At 37.5% G+C, this 14,086-nt stretch overlaps 1 pseudogene; it reads right to left on the reverse strand.

Annotated features, from left to right (window-relative positions):
* Window positions 1–6,208, reverse strand: LOC120256367 (annotated as a pseudogene).
* Window positions 6,209–14,086: the final 7,878 nt, after the last annotated feature.

The following is a 14,086-nucleotide window of genomic DNA, read 5'->3' on the forward strand; positions in this document are numbered from 1 at the left end:
AAACACACTGTACTCCTTGTACATACAGTAACTATTAATGATCTGTTTCCTCATTCAATAACACCGCATATATTAAGACAAAAATATCTCATAATACAAAGAAAAATATACGTTATCATGCACTCTATAAGTACAAAAGCACTCATGGACCTATTCTTCTTGTTGATCCTGCATGACAATTTAATTTCAGTCTGGCTCATTTTATGTACAATTTATAATTTCCAAAGAGTGTCCACTCTATCAATCACATCCAAAGCCTTAATCCGGTCAATATCGAAAGTCGATAACAGGGGCCATTGAAGGCCTTCTCGTCGGGAAAAAATCTTTGACGGTTTCACTGGTCGGGGAGTGACTATTACTCTTGGTCAGTCTACTCTTTGTGCATAGTCTGATCTTTGAGATGTCGAACTCCTGACTCTTGCTTATTCCAGGGGTTAGTTTCCGGAAATTGATATCCCGTAACATCTTTTGATCTTCATCAGTAAGCATTGGCGACTTTGCTGGCAATGAGACGGTTGAGCTACTCTGCGAGGGGGATTGAACAGGTGACTTGATGGGAGACCTGATGTTGCCATTGGAAGGCCTGGAGAGGCTGATGAGGTGGTGAAGCCATACAACAATGTCTAGTATATGTGCTTCAGTTTTGTCCTTGTCTGCATGGTGGAGAGTCTCAATCCGAATCAAATCAGTTTGCGTGGTTGATTTTCGATTCATCTCACTCCTGAGACAGCCATATTGTTAGCCAGAGTTTTGATGATTAAAGATAAAATATTTATAAGTTACTGACCCGTTGTTTGCCCACTCTCCGACCCAACCAAAACCATGATGTGCCCTACCAACAAACAAGAACATTTGAAATACTGAGAGAGAAGATTCAAAATTCAGATGTTAAAAACATGTAGTTTAGTTTTTAATGGGTAGATGTAATACTTGGTTGTGTTATTCGCAAGGGGAACAAGCCATCTCAATGTTTTCTCCATTTCAGCTTTGACTATAGCAACCGTCAGCTGCAGGTGCGAAAATATTCATCAAAAACAGGAAAAAAAAGACTAAAGCAAGACATTTTCAAGAGAATCTCAATTCATAACTCAATGGTTTCAGTTGGTATTAAGCTGTGCAAGTAAACTGTACCTCTTCTTCGAACTGAACAGATGGCAACCTAGAACGTAGAGCACCTTTTACGGCAGGTGGCAATGACTGGTATAATGCATCCCTTGAATTCGCAGGCATAGAACCCGATCTAGATACCTGTACACACAATCTAAACAATTGTCAGCAGAACCCAACATTTAAACTTGTCTTTGAGATTTTGGACACTTTTCTTTTTGACCTGTTAAAATGAAAACATCAATGTAATAAAAATATATTAACTCCAGAGCTCTGAGCACAATCAAACATTGAACATAGTACTCACGAGAGTGTCAATTTGAGTGATGATATTGGCATAGTGCAGAGCAAGTCCAGCTGATCCCAATGTTTGATGACTGTTCAAAGATCCCTTCACCGGATTATCTCCATCTACAGTTCAATAATAGCATAATTATTCAACCTAATCAAATAAACATAGAGTTGCTCAGAGCATGTTCTTCATATTAGTTGAAAGCGGGTATCATCCTCAGGATAGGCCCACCAAATATGGCAGTGTACAGAGCCAGACTAAATTTTCCACATGATTAACAAAACCCATATATAGCCTAGCCAGCCCAGTTTTCAGAGATGACATACGTAAATTTGCCTATTTATGCATAAAAACTACATTTAGAATAATTATACAATGAAATAATTAAACAAATGTGAGAAAATGGTCTTGCACAAGGTAAACAAAGTACCAGCACTTCCAAATGCATCACGAATCACCAGATGTAAGAAGTGAACAATGTCCACCAGCTTCTCAATAATCTGCAAGTAACGAGTGTCATCATGATCTTATGTATGTCATCATTGATCTAAAACCCATTTCTGAAATAAATATAAATTTGGGCAGTTATAAAGGCACACAAATCAGAGAAGTGTATAACGCTAAAAGAAGTGCATGCCAAATGAAATAAAAAACATAAACTGAGTTGCAGTACTACACACTGACCTCTTCCAAATTCCTGGACCAAAGTGACCTTTTCTTTAAACTGTTTACATGCTTCTTTTGGCTCTTCAACTCTTGCCTTAAAAGTTGAAGATTGTCACCTATGCATTAATGAAATGACATCAGACTTAAGGGGATCAAGATCATAGAATAATTATTGAGAAGCCTATATATTCCAAGAAGAGTTCACTATCTGCAACTGGATAGTTTATTTTATTGTGATTGTCCCACCAACAATCTATTATGACTCAACAAGATAAACAGAAAGTCATAATTTCTACAACAGAGCCAACAAGGTGGGAATTATTAGGGGGTTACTCACCAAACATTTATACTGGGGAAGAAGGATTTATCTTGCGCATCATTTACGCAACCCATTTCTTATTCTCTTTATGGGCACGGAATATACTCATCTATAACTATCTTAACTGCTATTACTTTGCTCCTGCAGCAAGTTTTAGGACAAGTTCCTAACCTTCCATTCATCCTTATCCCTACTCCTGTCAACTTTCTGGTGCCACTAGTAGCCACCAAATTATCAGTTCACCCATTCAACTCTAATGCTTCAGCATTACAGTTCAAAGAAGGTGGGTACAGATAATGCATATACAATATCAAAATGTTCATATTCTCATGCAGAATATGCTCAAATATAAAAAGAGGGTTGATAAATATCACAAATGTAACAATTCAGGTCAAAGGCTGGGATAAGAAGTTACCTCGTTGAACTACATTAGTATTCTCTTCTTCCTGTTGTTTCCTCTGGTAATCTTGCTCAAATCTATCTAAAGCATGCAACTCATGGTATAATTCCTGAAGAATGTCATAGTTACTAGAGGGTCAAAAAGAGGACAAGTTGGTAATACAAGGAGATAAAACTTGAAAGGGTTTTATCAAATTTAAATTGGCCTCCATTGTAAGAATAAATTCAATAAATAGATGCCTAGCACTCAATACTAGTATATATCAATGGAGATGACCAGTTCGATCAAATGGTCAGCACATTCTAAAGAATGGATCAAAAACTCATAAACTAGAAGTAATTCCCAGCATTAAATGAGGAAGAAGGCAAGAAGCCCTCTAGTAATAACATTTGAGAACTGTTGGAAATATAGTAGTATAGTACCACATTGGTTGTGTGATAGAAGTGTAATGGGTTTATATATAGGTATAGGGGTTGAGTCACTAAGTCTTGAGACTTTTTATTGTAAAACCCCTAAGCCCATATAGAGCCCATATAGGGCCCACTAGTACCAAAATATAAAAAAATCTAACAAGAACAAATTAGTGAATAAAAGAATTCATATCTGTCTACTAGAAAGCAAGAAAGCTTACAGCTGTATATTGAACCAGGGTCATCAATTGTTGCATCAATTCAGGAGCCTCGTTTTTCAATTGCTTCTGTGGGGAGATTTCTGATCCTAGTCTAACATTAACAAATCATATGCATGTGAAATGCTGTCAAAAAAATCCATAAATTGTTTCAAATAAAAGGACTTAAGTGTTTACTTGTTAAAATAGCGATCCAAATTGTGCCATTGAGGATCTTTACACCGATTTCCGAAACGTACAACCTCTCCTGAAAATACTTTCAATTCCTCTCTGATAAATTGTATTTAAAACCAAGTCAGTTCCAAGTAAAGAAAGAAATGATTCAACTAGTTGTGGTCATAAACAGCAGATGCAATTAGAGCAGTAAAAATTTTACTTCAACCATGTTGTGATGCAGCAATATCAAAACTTGATCATCTGAATGAACTGTTAGAGCCAAGTTAATATGGAAAAAAAAAATTAGAATTGATACCTTTTGTCAGCTGCAGCGATCCTAAGCAATTCATCCATATCTTTGGATATTAAACGTTGCACACCTTCTGATGGAAGCACAATCTCTTTTAAATGTTTAATATTTTCTCTTAAAAGTGACTGCATGAGGTTGGACCCTTTTACTATTGTATTGGCAACCTCAAAGGCCAAAATAGATAGCTTATTGCCTTTCGTTGTTCCTGACCCAAATCCACTGCTTAGGCTCAAACTTGTCACACTGCTTCCAAGTGTGTCCAGAACCTCAACGGCCTTCCCCAACCCAACACTACCAGCCTTGCCTAAAAGGGAACCCACTTCTGAGGCCTGTGACATAATCAACTGCTACTCAGGTAATTTCACTAATAATATTGGAAACAGGGTATGATAAGTAATTCTATGAAACTTAGTTATAGAAAAACAACTCAGGTAATAATGCAAACATAGAGGCAAGTTAAACGCAGATATAAAAAATAACTATACATTTCAAGGTAAAAAGGATCAGCATTCAATAAAAAAACAGTTGATATGATACATCAGCGTAGAAAACATATACTGCAGCATTCAATCAATACGACCAAGAAAAAATTGCGAAAGACCAAGATAACAAAAAAGAGAGAGAGAGAGAGAGAGAGAAAGAGGTTGTGTTCCACAGCTATACAAATGAGTAACTCGCTACAAATCATCCTATGTAGCTTGCCTCTATTGACAGATCTCAAAGATTATGAATAAAAAGAAGCAGACTTGGTTTCCCAGATGTCATGCATTTATGATTGGTGAACAACCAAGCTAAAATAGAATTAACTTCAGTGGCCAACTTCAAAACTCAAGATCAGCTACACAATGGCAGCTGCTAAACATTTTACATGGCTTGCAAGCTCAACAATGAAAATTTTAGGCAAGCATGCATTCGCAAGGTCTTCTTTGGTGCACCACATATAATGATGAGTTCTTCTATCCATGTGCAATTTACAAATGATTTAGCATACATGCCAGGGCAATAAAAAATACTAGCAAGCATTAAGCTTGCCTTGGTTGTGCCAGTCTTTGCGGCAACTGATGACTTTGTTTTAGTTGACCTGGACTCCTGTGAGTGAGCTCTCAAAAGCTGCGGTTCGTTACTCCCCTCCATGGTAGCACTGGGCTGCTTGTTCTCAGAGGCAGGCACCATTCTGTCATAATATGACAATGATTGCTGTGGAAATCTCTTCTCCACGGTCTCCTCCATCTGCTGCTTCGACTCGTAAGGTATAGATTCATGATCTCTAAGGCCATCGGCATTAAGTGTACTCTCACTTGGAGACTTATCCACCAAAGATCTCTTCGAGCAAAGGCCACCCATTTTTCAAAGTATCCTTGATACGGGCTGCTCAATTCTTCATCCAACTTCCCCAACACCAAAATTTTCCACAGAACTGTACAATATTTGCTAGAGAACCGGCAAAGGAGTGATAAACATTATGATCGCAACCAACCAACCAACCAACCAACCAACACCACCCTGCAAATAGAAGCAAAATCAAAAGGACACATAACTAGTCAGAGAGGAAAAAACACAGGTTTTGGACAAAGTGAAAATCAAGCATCACTAAAGATCAAAAGATCCAATCTTTAGAGCAAACTAACATGAGAACAAAAACAAGGAAAAACAAAGCCTGTCACCAACTCAAGAGATAATGAAAAATGAATGCCTACAGGCTAAGAAATGGATCTATCCGGAGATTGATTACACAGTAAAAAATGCAAACTTTAAAGCCCGGACAGCATCAAAATGGACTGGGAAGGAAAGAAAACTATGAGAGTGGAAATGGGAAGAATGATTATTAGCTGCTGCTGCTTCTTTGCACAAAAGAAAAAAAGAACAGAGAGAGAGAGAGAGAGAGAGAGAGAGAGAATCCTCCCCAAGTTCTAAAGACAAAAACACAGACAATGACGTGTAGCGGAGCTAGTCAAAATCAACTCCACCTCTTCTTCAACCCCCACCAAACCACAGCTTGGGACTTGTGTTTGATATCCCCCAGGAACAAGATCACAGCAGTGAGAATATTTTGGCAAAGAAATGGTTTAAAAATGGCTTCTTTATTTTTCTTTTTAAATTTAAGCTGAAAATGATGGAGATTGGAAACGGGAGATTCATTTTGAATGAGAAAATAAATTTAAAAAAAAATAATAATAATAATAATACAGTCAAAGCAATGGAATCAGTCGCCCACGGTTCTAACCACCGAAAGCATTCCACCCTATTGATTGAATGACTAAATTCTCAAACAACAATTTCTCAATTGCTGCAAAAATCAAACATGAAAAAGGGAAGAAGAAAAAAACCAAAGAGCAAGTCAAATGGCGTACCTCCAGGGGCACCCATAAAAAAAACAGTGCCTTTTTCACTGGGGAATTTCATCGAACATGTGATGATCGTGTCACCAGAAGTGAAAAACATAAAATTAATAATAAAAAATATAAATATATAATCAGAAACGGAACAAGGCACAAACTTTACATAGATTTGGAGCATCAAAGATGCAGAGAAGTACAAGGACAGAGAAAAATCAAGTGGTTGTTGTTGATGTTACCGAGTGGAGAGGGAGGGAGGAAGGAAGACGAGAGCAGTGGACGTGGGGGAGTGTGTTGGAAAAATAAAGGCTTTCAGACGCGTAAATGCTCATCGGATTCCTTGAGATATAAGTCTTCCAAGTTTGGCCTATCAACCTCTCACTCCTCTCACTCCTCTCATCACCTAAAATTTATGCAGTAAATTATTATTATTTTTTTAAAATAATTTTTTTTAAAAAAAAAACTCTCAATCTTTTCGAACAGTTTTTTGGTTTTTGATTGAGCATTTAAATTAATAATGGAGATGAAAAAAATTATATAAAATTTTATTTATATATGATTATTTTTTTTTACGAAAGCGACAAGCACGGACGAGATTTGGGCTGTAAATCCGCACCCACAACCGGTGACCCATTACCATTATTGCTTCAAACTAGTCTGGAACTCAAGAACCTTTTGAATGTTTTATATTTATTTTCTGTAATGTAAGGTCAAATACAAGGTTATGAGCCTTTTGGTTATATGATTAATTTTAATAAAAATTATAGAATTACATATAAAAAATTTATTTTTAGATTAAAAAAATATATTTATATATTATGAAAAAAGTTTATATAAGAGAAATATTTACATAAAAAAAACTAATACATAAGCCAATAATCTTTTGACCTATTAACACTAAATCACTAAATCAACTTGGAGTGTCTGTTTCATAAGGACTTATCCAACAAAGTGAAGACATATCTCTAACTTCCCTTGAATGAACAGCATTCACTCCTATTTTGTAAAAAATAATAATAATAATACATGAAATTACAATTCTGAATAATAAGTGGTGACAATAAAAATTTCTAAAAGTTTTAATAATAATAATAATAATAAACAAAGCCTTACAATGGACATACAAGGTAAATGTTTATGAAAAAAAAAGGTCTATGCGTGTGATAAGTTATTAAAGAACAACAAAACACAAGGAAGACTTTGGCAATAGCAATATGGGGTCATTGGCTTTGACGGAAGTGAAAGACAAAGAAACTAAAAGAGAAGAAAGGAAAGTGGAAAAGACACAGTTCATAGAGACACGCAAGATGGAAAGACAAGGACAAGCTTGGATAATAACAGCTACCAAAGCATGATGGAATTTGATGCATTTAAACAACCGTTCCTACAAAAATAGAATAACAACTCAATTGAATGCATGGAGTTTTTGAAGAGAAGAGCTGTAAGACTGCGAAATAACACAACGCATAGCCGTGTCAAACAATGCAAGGCATCAGTCAGTGTCGTAGTTAACCTATGTCACATATATATATATATATATATATCCATAAAGAAGAAATAAAAAGACAATAAAGTTATTGATAACTTTATTAAGTGGAAATTGCCAACAAAAACACCTCCTAAGTTTGCAATATGCACAAACACAACCCTTAAATTTCTATATCTCTAAAAACCCATTCTTTTTAAACACAATATTTTCCAAACCCCCAAAACATGTAATAGTGGTAACAGAGTTGATTTTGAATTTTATGAACAAAATTGCCCCTTACATGAGAAAGTCGTGGCACTACAATTATTTCTCCGATTTGAGAGGAAGTTTTTGAGAGAGGGAGGGGTTCTTAGGGTAATCCCAAGAGACAACCATTATTGGAGCCGTATATATTTTTTTTTCTTTATTCGCCTCTTCAGTTTTTCCCTGTCCAAAGTTGTCTCTACCTGGACATTCTCTATAATTTCAGCTTTTCCCTTTCCACCAGTGTCTCGAAGGAGAAGTCCCGCTCAAGTATTCGACATTTCATCAATTTGCAGTCTAAGGTATTGAGTCGAGATGAGACACCGTTGAAAAAGTTGTGATTATGGTTTTATTTTAAACTATCCTATTACAAAGAGAGATTTTTCGGTTTTGTTTTGTGATTCTGTTTTTCTTGGATGATATTGAAGTCTGCAGGGAGATTTCTCGACAAGGGTTTTGTTAGTCTGAAGGGAAATTTCTTAGCTAGGGTTTTATTTTGTTTTACATTTTCATCTGTGTACACGATCGAAAGAGTTTTTTTATTGTTATGCTGTGTAATATTTATAATGTACGTTTTCCCTTTCATTTGATATGGTTGCAGTTTTACAAATGAGGTTTAATTTAAAAAATTATGTCTAAGTTTAAATATTCTGTTTAAGAAGTGATATCTCTGTTTAATAATTGAGGTTTCCATTTAAAAACATATCTTTCCGCTTAAGAATTTGTGAATATTACTGAATGTGTTGAATGTATTGTTATTGTCGCAGGCTTGTGATTATGGCGGTAAACATAGCTAATGGACAATGCTACTTAACACCGGTAGTGTAGACCGTGGCTGAATTAAAAGTTCATATGACCCCGCTACACTGGGAGATCATTCAAAGGACACAGTTTGCAGCATTCATTGAGCTGGAAGCTGTATTCCAAGAGAGGGCAATTTTTTATTCTCTGTTGCAAAGGTACAATGGCCGCAATAATAAATTCAGGATTGGGGCAAGCCTACTGAGTTTCAGGCCTGAAGATGCGGCTCTCGTTCTTGGTCTGTGTTGCGATGGAGACATAGTCGTGTTTCAGAAGAAGAAAACACGCTTAGATTTCGAAGAGAGGCATTTATCGAAAACCTGCGAGAGACACAAAGACTACATCAAGAAAACTCTTGAGCAACTTGTTCGACAGAGGGGAGAAGAAGAAAATTTTGTCAAACTCCTGATGGTGTACCTCATGGGTATAATCCCTCTTCCCAAATACCTCATGCTCGGTTCTGAATTGGATCGTTGATTATGTCGATGATCTACCTGGCATGGGGAGATACACATGGGCGCAGGCAACGCACAAGTGGCTCATGGAGGACGCTCCACAAGCTGACGGTCGAGTGCAAGCAAGATGCGCTGGGAAGAAGACCAACATGGGGTACATTAAGGGTTTGCTCGATCGTACTGAACATCTAGTTTTACAAGCTGACCGGCACCGGAAAGAAAGTGCATTTTGGCAAGAACCCAAGGATGATGTGTTATGGTGAAAATAGTTACCGAAAGCAAGCGTCAATAGAAACCACATCGTTATCTCTGGATGGAAAGGAGGTAAGAAATCATGAACAATGTGTTTAACAATAGTAATTAATGTTTAAATATATTTCGTTAGCGTTTAACAATAGTAGTTTCTGTTTAAAATTATTCTTTAGTGTTTAAGTGTTTTGTTTTCTGTTTAAATATATGTGATACCATTTAAATATATAAGTTAAATGTTTAAAAATTTTGTTATTGTTTAAATTGAATGATTTCGCTGAGATTGTTTTGTTTACATATGTTAGTTTCCTGAGCTGGTCGCGGTGAATGCTGATGAAGATATGTTTGTTCGGGCCATCCGCCAAGGGAATGCTATTCCTCCGAAACCACTTGCTCGAAGGCAAGATGAGAGGCCAACCTCTTCCGTGTGCACTCAACGTAGTTCCCCTACTTACAGCCTAATGCCCGCACACATTCCTCGGCGCCGGAAAAGCCCCCTACCCTGCCCAATGGCAACGGCCTCCCGACCGCGGTAGCCCCCCAACGATAATAGGCGATGATGTCACTACAACTCTTCTACAGGCATGCCATATATTGATAACCGAGTTCACTCAACTTGTCGCTCGGGTTGAAGCATTGGAAAGACGATCACAATCGAATGCGCCGTCTCTACAAACAAATGAATTATCCGGCACGGACGCTAGTGGGATGGCCTCGGATTTTAACGACGAGGACGTCATTGGGATGGTCATTCGAAGACGACCAAGTTTGAAGAGGCTTATGAAAAAGATAAAAACAATAATACCTCTCTCTCCACCACCGGCTGACGATGAAACAATAGTAGCATCATCGGTAGTTGACAAGATTGTTGAGTCTGTTGTCATTGATGAAATAATAGCCATCTCGGTGGAACTGGCGGACGACAATACCGCATCAAAGGTACACACAATCCCTCAACAAAAAGAAGCAACAAAGGATGTGTCTCCCGTTGATGTTGTTGCCGTGGCCTCGCTTGACAAGATCGTTGACTTTATTGTCAATGAAATCCCCGTCTCAGTAGAAACAGCCGGTGAAAGTACTGCATCGAAGGTAGACACAATCCCTCAACAACAAGAAGCAGCTAAGGATGTGTCTTCGGTTGATGTTGTCATTGTGCTCGCATCGAAGGAAGATGCACCTGGTGTTGAAACACCAACAACTCGTCAATAACAGTGCCACATGATGAAAACAAAAATGTTGTTGACGAGGGGCAAGGAAACGTCAACAAAAAAACAACGATTATTGTTAACATTGACAGTATGGTCTTTGCCAACCAACAATACGAGAAGTGAGGAAGGACTTCGTTCCGAAGAAGAAAAGATACCCCGGACAATCGCACCTCGACAAATTCATGCAAGAATTAATAAGGATCTTCCTCAACTGTTGTATAGACTCGTAAGTATGAAGTTTTTATGTTATAGTTTAAATATATATGTTTCCATTTAAGTTTTGTAGTTTCCGTTTAAATATTAGTGTTATCATTTAAAGTTATGATTTACAGTTTAAATTTGTCTGTTTCCATTTAAATATTTACGTTATCATTTAAACTTATATATTTTCCAGTTAACTATTTGTGTTTTTCTTTAATTATATCTGTTACCGTTTAACCGCAGGACTATTTGTCTGGAAGAATGATTCGGTCAGCACCACACGAGCTAGACTATTCACGTTGCTTGACGGGAAGGAAATGGTGACAAACGATGTGATGGACGCGTTTGTATGTATAATTCAAAAATCTCTGAACAGAGTACCATATCCATATAAGAAGCGCGTCTCCATCACACGACTATTGGTACTGTTTATGTCGAAGCAGGAAGACGTGTCTGACATGACTTTTCGCTATGATCAGAGATACCGCATGTATTCTGCATAATGTTGACATAGTCATCCTCCCGATAATCATGAACGGGTACTTCCATGTCGTGGTTCTTGATAATGACAAACAAGAATACATGCATTATTCTTCATGCTAAAGTGATGAGTACGACAGAGACGTGTTTAAAATAGTAAGTTCTTTGATAAATAGAGTTTGATAAATAGTACTTTATTAATCGAGATTCTAACCTCAAATTTTATATCTCGAAAAGCGAAGACTATTCGACTATTGTGTCTATATGGAGTTCAGCGAGATGGTGACTCTAAAGTACCCGCTAGTTCACGACACTGAAACCCCACGACAAAAACAAGGAAGTGTCGACTACGCCGTCTATGTCATGCGGTTTATCAAACAATTACTTGACGATGAAAAGGTACAGCTACCTCAAACAGATGTCCCTTATTTGAGAGTAAAGTATGTTGCCCGCATACTTATGGAAGAGAGCGCAGCCGGCATCACTTAGAAAGGCAATTCATCGACTGGGAGGAAACAGAGTTGACCTAATATTGTTTTCAAATGTAAAACTGTTTTGTCGTTATAATTTAAATTCTATTCATTGTTTTACACTGACATGGCAAGGTTTTTCATGTAAATATACTTTTATTCGTTTAATATCTGTATACTTGACTTCTTTGTTTAATTCTCAATTTTAACGTTTAAATATCAGAGTTTCTTCTTAACTTTAAATCTTTTCTGTTTAAATAAGATTGTCCTTGTTTAAATATCTGTGTTAGCCTTTAAGAATAAGCGTTTTTGATTAACTTTCGATACCTCTGTTTAAATATCAAAATAACTGTTTAAAGATCAATGAAGGACACGTAAATGAGATTGTTTCTGTTTAAATCTTTGTTTATTTACAATGCCTAGTAGGCCACAGTTTCGTTACAAGATCGATGATTGTGACCGGACGCGTGGTAGCGGCTGCAACGTAACTCGCGGACCTCGGATGGTTGAGACTCAATCCTCTTCCGTCCGTAAGCTTGTCGATTGTCATCCGTAAGCTTGTCATGGTCGGGTATGGGGAAAATAGCTTCCTTATACGCCAATTTGTAATTGTTGACGGTGAAGTAACTCCTAATATATTGATGAATGTTAGTGTCTGTCTGCATTATTGTAGCCCATGCCTGTTTGCACGGGATACCATAAACTTGCCATTTGGGACATGAGTAAGTTTTACGCGATAGATCTACGGAATTGCTACACTGGTCAATTACTTCATAACGCTCATCGACACAATGACCAACACAAAGATTTCGGCTTTCCGCTATAAATAGCTCTACCTTGGAATGTATGTCAGGGCATAAGTATATCTCCCATTTGTTCGCTTGTTCACGGTGGGTGTATAACATGCGTATGAGCTTAAACCTGTATGACGTAGAACACGTATACTTAAACATTGTTAAGCTAAGACACTTAAATTTAAACGGAAAAAGATATTTTTAAATGATAAGAAACTATATTAAGCGATTACCTTTACAGTTAAACATAAACAACATTATTTAATCAGAAACAAGCAGGTTTAAAGGATAAGAACTATTTTTAGACGTTAGAGAAAATTAACATTCAAATGCCGTATGGAGTCGACCATTTTCGTCACCGGTAAAGGCCGAGCTTCTTTGATCTACGCATTGAAAGACTCTACGACATTTGAATACATCTCGCCCAACATTCACCTTTGAATAGATAATTCGACTAATTTGACATATCTGATTTATGAATCAACAAGTGATATGCTTCGGGTGATGTGGCGCGCAGTTCATTCATGATATCATCGAATTCTTTAGCCGTGGATGCCCACGCAATATGAAAGTATATGGACTAGCGCTCCTTCCTCAATGTCTTCCCAAGCTGACATTGGCTTTCATAAAATTGGCCTCCAAGTGTTGAAGCCAATATGCATGTGGGGAAGAAGGGAAGGCTTTCGCAATGGCATTCACAAGGCCTTAGACCTGTCTGACACGAATGTAATTATCTCTTCATAATCTCCTCTATCGTATAAAGCATCACCTAACTTGGAAATAAACCACGTTGAATAGACATCAGTCTCGTTGCCGACAATACTCGAAGGCGATGTGGGAAAAACCATTGTTTCCATCTTTGCTTGTGGCACCCAATAGAGTACCCCGATACTTTCCAAGGAGATGGGTACCATCGAGAAACAACAACGGCCTGCAAGCCCTCTTAAATCCCACGATACACGCACTGAAAAAAAAGAATGCACGTTTAAAACGCTCACCGTCACCGTCTCTTTACACAATCGTAATGCTGCCAGGGTTTGTCTTAACCACCTTATCCACGTACCAAAAGTAACAAATCATAGTTAGAGATATCGCTGCCGTCGAGGATCACCCGAGTATGCTCTTTACCCAACCAAACTTGCTTGTATGGAATGTGGACACCATGTTCCCGTAACATATCCTTCTGAAAGTTAATGCCTTGTATAAGGGTTGCTCCTTGAGCTTCTAAATGAATCGTGCGCTTATCCATTTCTTGGACGCTTTCGGATATGACACCGATCCAATTCCTCCATCGCAAGTGTGTGTCGGGATGCATTGTCTTGATTCTGAAAGTATTCTTATTATATTCTTTTGATGCATGAAGGCACCATGGACAACCAACGACAGCGCATTCTACAGTCAACCGGTGTTTTTTATTCTTTATGAATTTAAAGTCAAAATTCTGTTTGATAGCAAAATTACGAAGCGCATCTCTGAAATTTT

The sequence above is a fragment of the Dioscorea cayenensis genome, unplaced genomic scaffold, assembly GCF_009730915.1.
Source record: "Dioscorea cayenensis subsp. rotundata cultivar TDr96_F1 unplaced genomic scaffold, TDr96_F1_v2_PseudoChromosome.rev07_lg8_w22 25.fasta BLBR01001412.1, whole genome shotgun sequence".
NCBI classification, from domain to species: domain Eukaryota; kingdom Viridiplantae; phylum Streptophyta; class Magnoliopsida; order Dioscoreales; family Dioscoreaceae; genus Dioscorea; species Dioscorea cayenensis.